The following is a 9,905-nucleotide window of genomic DNA, read 5'->3' as shown; positions in this document are numbered from 1 at the left end:
TGATGCTGTTTTGGACTGAAGCTGCCTTTATTTAAAAGCCACTCCACAGAGAGATACGTGAAAACGCGGGATCTTTAGTTGTCATTAGAAGTATCTGGAGAGTCATCTGCAAAACTGTAACCACTAAATATATCCTAAGAAAAGCTCTCTAACCATAGGAAGCTATATAAAATGATGTGATAGTGCTCAAGTGCTACCTTAACGCCTTTTGCTTCAGTCCTTCTTTCCTTAATTATTTTCTTCATGACTAACCTAAGCTTAATTCTAAAGTCGTCTGGGTTAAAAAAATAACAAGGCCCTTTTTAAACCGTTGTTCATTTAAGGCAGAAGAATGGTTCCCTCTACTTGTAATACCAATTTCTTTTGAGGTGTGGAGAGCGACAGTCTTGTTCACTACATCAAATCTGACATAGGGAGTGCTTCTTGGCGTGGCTGGCCATCTGTCCTGCCTAACAGGGGAGGCACAAGTTGGCCATGCCTTCCTCCCACCCCCAAACGCTGGCTTCTAGAGGTACCTTCTGGGTCTAGGGCCTATGTAAGCCCTTAAAATCATTGCTCACCCTTTAAAACTACGTCCGTGGGAGCTGCACCTGCCTGGCTCTTGTATCCCTGTGCAGTTGAGAATTTCTGCTGTTCCTGTACATCTGAAATACGTTATCAGTGGCCAGATGGGAAGGACTCAGAAGGCACCATTTTCCCCATAACAGACTACACATAAACCACTCAAAGGTTATGTAATTTCCTAACATAGTAATTATATATCGAGCTAAATAATAGAGAAGCAAAGAGGGCTTTTTTTCCCTGATCTAATTGCCTGGTTGCTCTAGTCTCTCATGCAAACTGCAGGCATCTGAGGAAATTGGGTAACCAGCTGTGACAGCTAACAAAAGGCAGAAAATTCTCTCTGAGCTGGCATTTCACCCTTGACTTGCGTTCCAGGACTGGATCCACACCTGAGCGCTGCGCGCTTGCCTTGGCCGAGCGGCAGGGTGGATCACAGCCTTCACGGGGAAAACCCCAGTGTCGTCGCGAGCAGCCGCAGCAGTTTCTCCCCCCCCCCCGATCCTGCTGCCGTGCATCCCCTTGCCTTCCCGGCAACCAGCCGGAGCTGGAGGCTTGAGTTAACCTGCAAATAATCACCTTCGTGAGCCGCTTCCCGGAGCAGTCCCGCGAGGTGGTGGAGCTGAGACAAGATGTGTGGAACCCTCGCGGCTCCTCCTGGGAGAAGACAGCTCTCAGACCTCTTGTGTTAGGCTGCTTGCACTCTCAACCTTTCCATTCCCAGCCTCCAGTTTGGTGGCCGCTGGTAGGACGCAGCGGAGCGCTCCAGTTCTTTGCTTACCTGCATGTCCACCATATTTATTCACCTATTTAATGCTGATGATCAGCTTGCTTCCTCTCCGAGGGGGGGGGTGGGCTGTGTGCCCCCCACCCCCCCCCGAAGTCGCTGACGCCCTGTTGGCAGGTTACCTGCGTGCTCCTGAGCTGTAAGCGCTGTGGCAGCGCCCCAGCTCTGGCTTTTCGGTCTGACGCTGCCTTACGCTCTCGCTGACACCCCTGCTTCTGCTCTTTTGCACATAGGTATTTGCGTAATAAGCTGGACACTGAGGGCCTCACCCCCCCCTTCCCCAAACTCTGGGGTCAGTCAATGCGGACACTCTGCCACTTACCAAAAAAAAAAGAAAAAAAGAAAAGGGAAAAGGAACTAACTTGCACAGTTTTCATAAGGGAATATATACCTTCAATATTTTGATTGTATTGCTCTAACTCTTGAATGTGGCGCCCGGTTTAAGTGCACTATTGTCCATGTTGCATATGATATAACTTAAATTGCACTGTACAGCCTATTGGTGTCTAATGTATGCTTTGCTGAAGCCTTGGAAAGTGCTGTCGTGTACAGGGTCCTGTAGGAGGGGAAAATGTCTATCCTAGCACTCCCTTTTTTTTTTTTGTAGCTGTGTGACATTGAGCAGCACTGTGTGACGTGTGCTATGTATCCGTTAACTAGTACAAATTTAAGTGATGAGTGCACTTCTGTCCAAACATCTGGAACTGCTACTTGGACTTGGCTGCTGCATCAGTCTGGATTTTATTTTTTAAAAATAAGTAACAGGGCTGGGAGTTGTGTGCTGTTGTTAGGTGTATGCTGTACATGTACAGGATCCCAGCCGCTGTGGATCTATTGCAAAAAAAAAAGTAACAAATCTGAGAAACTATCATGGCTCAAACTGCTGAGCCGTTTGGGGGAGAAAAACAGGTACAAAGTGGCTGTAAACTTTGCTGTAGATATGTTGAGAACATAGTAGAGATGTCTGTTCGAATTAAAACCTTGAGGACTAAAAAGTTCTTTAATTACAGTGCTGAATCTTCTTTATTGGTGCTGCCTTCACTTTCCATCGGAGGGGTGGGCGTGTGAGACTTGGATGAAAGCTCTTGCCTGAACCTTTGGTTCTTTTCAGCCCACATGTGTGTTCTTTTACAGCTGACCATGTGCTGTGATGGTAGAAGAGGGGGTCTGTGCTGCGGGGCTGCATGGAGAGGAGGAGGTTGAGACCCTGAGTGTGTGCGTGGCTTGCAGAGCTCTGCTCCCGTGGTTTTGGTCCTTTTGACGCCGGCTCTGCACGTGGCGGATTAGCTGAGGTTTTGTGCTTGTGTTGAACTCTCGGAAAGAAGGCAGATGTCCTCAAAGGGAGAGCGGTTCAGGGTGAAGCAAAACCTTGCAAGAATTCCATCAGTAGACCTGGGGTCATGGTTACCTGTTGGGTTTTTTTTTAAGGGAGGTGGGGTACTGTGGGGTACTTGTCAGGGGAAGACTCAAAAAAAAATAATGAAGACAAACAGCTCTTCGGAAAGAGAAGCTGTGAACCATGGAAAGTCCTGGATCTCTGCTGGCTGGTGGGTCAGTAGGCTGTAAACCAGCGGGCTGTCTGTTTCCCTGCAGCATCGTATGTGGTTCTCTGCAACTCCTCTGGAAGGTGAAGAATATTTGTGGCTTTTGGAGACTGAGTGTGTGTGCTGCCCTGCAGCTTGTGCAGGTTTGGGTGATAACACAGTGAAGGGTGCCGAAGGTTTTGATGTGAAAAGGTTGATATTCAGTCCCTGTTTGTGCAAAATGCTACCAAAAGTCTCAGCTGAAACAGGGTGTGTCTTTTTACAAATATTTTCAGCTATAATCAGGCAGCCTGATTTGGTTTAAGCTTGCTTTTCGGAGGGGAGAAAATAACTATCTGATCAAGTGTTGAAATTTCCTTTTATTTAACTTCTTATGTTTGTTTTCACTTCAGCATGGGTAAGAGGGCATCGTTAGTCCAACAGTTTAAAAGCAAATACCTAAAGGCTCTGGAATATTTAAAAGGATAAAAGCCACATGTTGGATCCAAACTGCAACCGAGATGCCACTCGTGAAAGCACGATGCCTTTAGAGAGCTTGTACTGTGCAAACAGGCTGTTCAGGGCAGCCGTGACGGATTTCTTTAGCCCCTTTTATCTGTGTGTAAAACATGACGTTTTCATTCAAGACGTAGAAACACCTGATGGGAGGGAGTGGAGCAGGCAGAGGCCGACCCTGCTGGGTGCCTGGGGTGTGACTGGCTTGATCTCTAGCCTGGCTCTCCAAGCCTCCCTTTAAGTCATCGGATCTGTCCCATCTCTCTCCTTTCTCGCCTGTTCACTGACTGACGAGGCTTTGCCAGGGTAGGGAATAGGAAGACGAGGATGTTCCTGCAGGCATTAGGGACTAGGAAGGCGAGGATGTTCCTGCAGGCATCCGGAGAAGCGGCAGGGAATCCCGTTAACCCCTGCGGATGGGATGTCCATGAGCTCGCCCTCTTACATACTGGGTTCCTCTGGCTGGTGGTTACTGCGCAGCATCCACATCCCAGTATCTGGTACGTGCTGTGGCATGAATAGATCTTGAGGAAGCCAAAACTCGGCAGATTGAGGCTGTTGGTGTTTCTTTTTTGAAAACCCAAGTGGTTTTGTTTAGTCCCGTTGTAGGGCTCTCTTCCGTGCTGCCAGTTTTTTTGCCCCCAAGCAGTGAAAGAAAACAATGAGGAGGAACTACTGCTGTGCATTAAATGTAACTCAAGGATGCTGGACCGGGGTGGGTTCCTTGCAGTTTCTCCTGCTGTGTAAATGTCAAGACGAGCCTGTGGCCTTCGTCTTTCAGAGCCAGAGACAATGCTCCGTTGATGTTCTGTTGCAAGAGTTGTTCGTGGCTTTATCTGGTGCTGCAGGTCACACTAATAGAGGGTTTGCTCTTAAACCTCAAAAACTGCCCCCTCGCTATCTTAAAGTACTGGCAGACAACTTGGCCGCTACACAGAAGGAAACAAAACTTGTTTCTCATAAATGTTGGGGGGGTTTGGTTGCTAATATAGCGATAAAACAATAAAAATAAATAAAATTGGGATAAAACAATCCAGAGGGGGGAAAAAAGGCACAAAGTTGCCGTTGAACTCCTAGGGGAGTTCCCCAGGTTGGTCACACAAATTCAGTGTTTGCTCCTGCTGCTTTTTAGGGAAAGTTGAAACTCCCTGCTCTTCGTACTGCCACTTACCTCGTGGCCAGTCAGGCACGGCTGCGCCGGTAAGGCACGCTGCCGCGAGCGCCGCAGGCTTTGGTGTGTCTCTGCGGTGCGTGGGAGGGCTGTAGCTCTGCGAACGAGGGGGGCCCTAAGAACAAAACGTCCCTTAATTGGGCTGTTTGACTTACTGTGGTAAAATACGTGTTGTATCGGTCTTGAGAATGGTTTGGGTTGGAAGGGACCTCTAAAGGCCGTCTAGTCCAACCCCCTTACAACAAGCAGGGACATCTCTGACTAGGTCAGGTTACTCAGGGCCCCACCAAGCCTGACCTTGGATGTCCCCAGGGATGGGGCTTCCCCTTACAGACACTGGGTGTCGTTACCGAAATGAGGTTTGTTACAGCTCGTACGGTGAGGTTGCACCAGTTCCCAGGAACTGGTATCGTATCCAGAGGATCCGTTTGATGCGCAGCTGCGCGGCGCTGCCAACGCCAATATTCCCTTTGAACTGTAGGGTGACAAATACAGAACGTGTTGCGTATTTGTTGGGGGGCTGATTGCTGCACCCCAACACTGTGTGTAACTTTGAGTGCTTAATCTGAGTTAGCCAACAGCTGATTCGTTACTTGCCGAGGTGTAAAGCAGAAGCCAGTGGACTGGATGATTTATGCTGATTTAAAAGGAGGCATAATTCCAGTCCCTAGTCTTAGCTTGCCAGAGCCCATCTCCCCAGCCACCTTCAGCTCCAGGAGTTTCTAGCACATACTTTGTCAGGCAGCGCTCCACGTACCTGGGATGGCCTTCTTCTGAAATGGTTCTGATCGTCTGCGCTTGGGATGGGTGTGAATCTTTACGCGAGCACGTAAATCTTTACATGCGGAGTATGTGTGGGAGGAGGAGAGCCTTCTGCGAGGAGGTGGATCGTCAAGAGTCCAGGGGACACGTGTTGGGAAGACACGGATCCAGCGCTTGCACTGTGCACATCCCCACTGGCAGTGGTACCTCACGGGGTAACGGTTTCAGGGTTGGAGGGTGTAGCCTGTGGTCACTGTGTGGAGGAAAAAAAAGGTTGTCAAGCCTTCTGGCAAGTGGGTAATTATTCAAAAGTACAAGAGACACGGGAAACTTGCTTCCTGATGACTTTCCTGACGTGAATTAAATTGTTGAGATGCCCCAGCAAGGTAAGTGCAACATTTCTACAGGTTCTTTTCTGGTTTAGCCATTTCCTTTTGGCTTGTAATTCCTCGACAGGATGAAATAAAAACTTTCTTGTCAAAAACTCTCTGGCAGGGTTGTTTCAGAGTTAATTTGGGTTTTTTTTTTTTTGGAGCAGAGAACTGCTTGCTTTTTATGTACTGTGCTTCATCTCATCAGCTGCCATTTTTTGTGGCGCTTGGAGCATCTAAGCTACCATGGCCATATCCTCCGTGGTCGTGGAGTCCTGAAGCCTGTGCTAACCAGTGGATTTCATGTGGTGTAGGAACAGCTTTGAGCACAGTGCTTGGTGGACTGAGACCTGCACAACATCTTTTCCCTGAAGACTTGATGACATTGCTGCTAGAGTGAAGAGGATTCTCTCCATTTCTTACTTAATCAGTTGTTTCAGAGAGAAAAAAGCAATTTGGACTACAGCGGGGTAAGTACAAGGCTCTGGTTTCTACATTTCCCTAGGTTGGAGGGCAGGGGGAAGCTGGGTCTTGCTGGGAAGAAGGTTTTCTTCCACAGATCCTTAAGGGACGCTTGTGCAACATCAAATGCATAAAGTTTTCTGGCTGCGCTGCCAGCAGTTGGCCAGGCTGTCATTTCACAACGGGGAAAGCTTTGGCAATGCTGAATTAAAATTCTCCTCCACCTCTTTTTCCTCCTCGCTCGTGGTCCAGCTGTTTGTGATTCCATGTGGCACATTGGATTGGAGGAACTGGTAAGGGTAAGTAACGCAGCCCGAAGGGAGAAGCCCTGCAGCCTGAGTCAGCATCTGTACTATTAAACATTGCAACGATGCTTTTAGTAACGGAGTCACAGGGAAGGTTTGTAAGGTGAAAACCTACGTGCCTTAATGAGCTGTCAAACTAAGGCTCTGTCACTGCAACTGGATCCTCATGTAGACTGGAGGGATGATTTTTTTTTTGTTGTTTAATTTATAATTTCATTTTATTTTTTAGGCACTGGACTGGGTTTGGGAGGCTGAAGTCCTGGTCCTGCCACTGCCGCAGATTGCTGGCGTCATCTCAAGTGAGTTACTTCATCTGCATCAGTTTTGGCCAAAGAAGTGCCCTTCCTGAGTGAGTCCAGGCAAAATTCCCTGTTCTCGCGTGCCTCTTGTGTGTTTACTGTTTGGAACAGACTGCTTGGCTGTGGTACAGCTTTGATCAAAGCTGCAGGCACTAACCTGGGTCTGAGCTATCAAGCATGTAGTGAAGCCCTTATGGAGCTGCACAGGGAGAAGAGGGGGCATTCCTTGATCCTTGCCCACTGCTAACGTTGCAGAAAGCCACGCGCTTCGCCTCTGCGTGATCTGTCAACAGGACTGAAAACAGCTGGTCTACAGAAATACCATACTCGGTGGGCACAAGCCTTGTACCGTGCAGAGCAGCAAACCAAGGGGATAGAGCACGTCTGTGGCAAGAGCTCTGTTGTCTCTCCAAGTGTCCTGAAAGGCCGGGAAATGCTCCTTTTGCTCAGCTATCCCACGGCAGGTTGCAAGGGAGGTGTGCAAATTCAGCAAAGGGGCAGAGGGGGAGCAGGGGTGAGATCGTAAAAACGCTGTGCGTAGGAGGGGGTGGGAGGGAGATTAAGCCAGAGGCTCTGGGAGAGGCTGTAGCAGAAGGCTTTGAACAAGGCGAGCAGTTCTGGATGCTACACAGAAAGGGGGAGAAAGAAAGCAGCAGTGGAGAGTGGGAAGAGTGGCAAGAGCACTCTTGGGGCCATCAGCTCCATGGCACTGCTGCCTATGAAAGGATGACGGAATCACAGACTGGCAGGGGTCAGAAGGGACCTCTGGAGATCATCCAGTCCAACCCCCTGCTAAAGCAGGGTCACCCAGAGCAGGTCACACAGGGCTGCACCCAGGCGGGTTTTGAGTATCTCCAGGGAAGGAGACTCCACAGCCTCCCTGGGCAGCCTGTCCCAGTGCTCTGTCACCCTCAGAGTAAGGAAGTTTTTCCTCACGTTGAGGTGGAACTGAGCCTGTGATCCAGTTTGTGCCCATTGCCCCTTGTCCTGTCACTGGGCACCACTGAGAAGAGCCTGGCCCCATCCTCTTGACACCCGCCCTTTAGATATTTATAAGCGTTGATAAGGTCCCCTCTGTCTTCTCCAGGCTAAAGAGCCCCAGGTCTCTCAGCCTCTCCTTGTAGGAGAGATGCTCCAGTCCCTCATCATCTTCGTAGCCCTCCTCTGGCCTCTCTCCAGTAGCTCCCTGTCCCTCTTGAACTGGTGGGCCCAGAACTGGACACAACACTCCAGGTGTGGCCTCACCAGGGCAGAGCAGAGGGGGATGGATGGTTCTCATCTGCTGCTGGAGATTCCCAAGAGCAAAAGTCATTCCCAGCAGCTCCGGTCCCCACCTTGGTCCTTTTGGCAGTGCTGTGTGTAAGTCCCAGCTCAGAGGGGTGCCAGCTTACTGTGTTTTAATAGAAAGAAGGGGGTGGTCTGTACACTGCCATTGCCTGTGCTTGTGTTGTACCCAAGTGATGCTATGTTAAAACTGTTGCTGGTTTGGAATCATTTGGGGAGGGGGGAAGAAAAGAAATAGGACTTACTACCAAAAAAATTAGATCACTTTAGAGGCTGACTGCTTATATTGCTCTCCAAATTAGAAGCATCCTTAAATCTACGTCTCTGCTGCCATTACAGGATGGCACCTCCTGTATGAGTGAGGAAGACAGGTTGCAGTGCTATGAGGATCATGCCATCCATCCCCCTTCCTGAGTTAAAAATCAACCTTTTGCTGTCCTCCCTCCCTCCCTTCAGCTCCCTGGATTTCTTTCTGACAAAAATGTTGTCTCCACAGCAGGCCCAGATCTGACTTTCCCTTCCCTGTTATTACAGCCTTGAGAGGCAGAGCAGCTTGTTGGAACATGTCCTGCTCTCTTCCCCTTGGCTCTTTTAACTTGCATTTTCAGTATTCCTCCCTTACCGTGCTTCTGAACTTGAGACTGGCTTTTCTGGTTTGCAGTATCTCAGACATGGATTTAAACACCACCCCACCCCCACCCCCCCCAAAAAAAAAAACCCACCCCAAACCCAAAATCCCCCCACAAATATAATGAAAAAAAATTAAGCGTACAAGCTTCTCAGTAGTTTGTAACTCTCCATCTCTCCCTAGAGCACTTTTTGGGGCACCTTTTGTCAGCAGGCTACACCCAGGTGAGGACTAGTGAGCTACAAAGCTGCGCTGACCACTGAGACAGACACCCAAAGTGTCTTTGCTGCCCAGACAGGTGCTCGTCGAGTGGGAGGGTTGGCCTTGGCTGCTTGCTGGAGTGGATCATCCACCCTGCTGAGATGCCATCATCCATCAGGGGCTGGGTTTCCTCCCCTCTAGGATTTTCTGCGTTCCCATGTTGAGGTTTTCTCCCCTTGCACCTTCAAGCTGCTATCACATCTTGAGAATCCTACCTCTGGCCTCGGTTTTACCTTCCTTATCTTGCAGGGCTCTGTGCTCTTTCTCACAATTTGGCAATCTCGTCTCCTCTTGGAGGCAGGGTTATCCAGATGGGCCGTATCAGGGAGGCCTTGGATCGCAGCTGAACCTGGAGGATGGGGCGGTTTCAGGGCCAGCTTGCTGCAAGCTCCATTTAGCTTGTGTTTGTGCCAGTTTAATGCTCCAGATGGTTGCCTTGGTGCTGGAGGAGGTAACTGGGTTATTAAATCACTCCTGCTTCTTTATCAGTCTTGGGGATCTGCCATCCTGGCACGATACTGGTCTAGAAGAGAACTTTACATCGCTAGCACAGGCTGGCAGGTACGGGAAAACCACTGGTGAGCAGCTTCAGGTGCTCCACGCATCATCCCTCCAAGCAGAAAAAGCCCTTTTGCTCAACTGCTTGTTTGTATCAGGGCCCTGGGGACAACAGGATCTTTTCTTTTTGTCTCTGCAGCGTGCTAGGTGAGGGCTGCTTGCGCTCGCTCCAAGGCTGAATCCGTGGTGCCCTTCCTGAGAGCAGCCACGGCGTCATGCCGGAGGCTCTGCTCTTCCCTTACTTTTCTTTCCTTTGGTGGCAGACCCCTCCGCCTGGAAGAGTGATTGCTGAGGTGATGATATGATGGTGGTCTAAGATACATTGGCGTGGAGAAAGTAAGGAACAAGTTTGCCTCGTACAAGAATTAAGGTGCACCAGAGGAAACAAGCGGAGGTGCTGTTTGCAGGGGGTGTGGT

Source organism: Leptosomus discolor, chromosome 2 (genome assembly GCF_034619465.1).
Source record: "Leptosomus discolor isolate bLepDis1 chromosome 2, bLepDis1.hap2, whole genome shotgun sequence".
In the NCBI taxonomy this organism is placed as follows: Eukaryota; Metazoa; Chordata; class Aves; order Leptosomiformes; family Leptosomidae; genus Leptosomus; species Leptosomus discolor.
Note: the sequence above shows the minus strand (reverse complement) of the source record.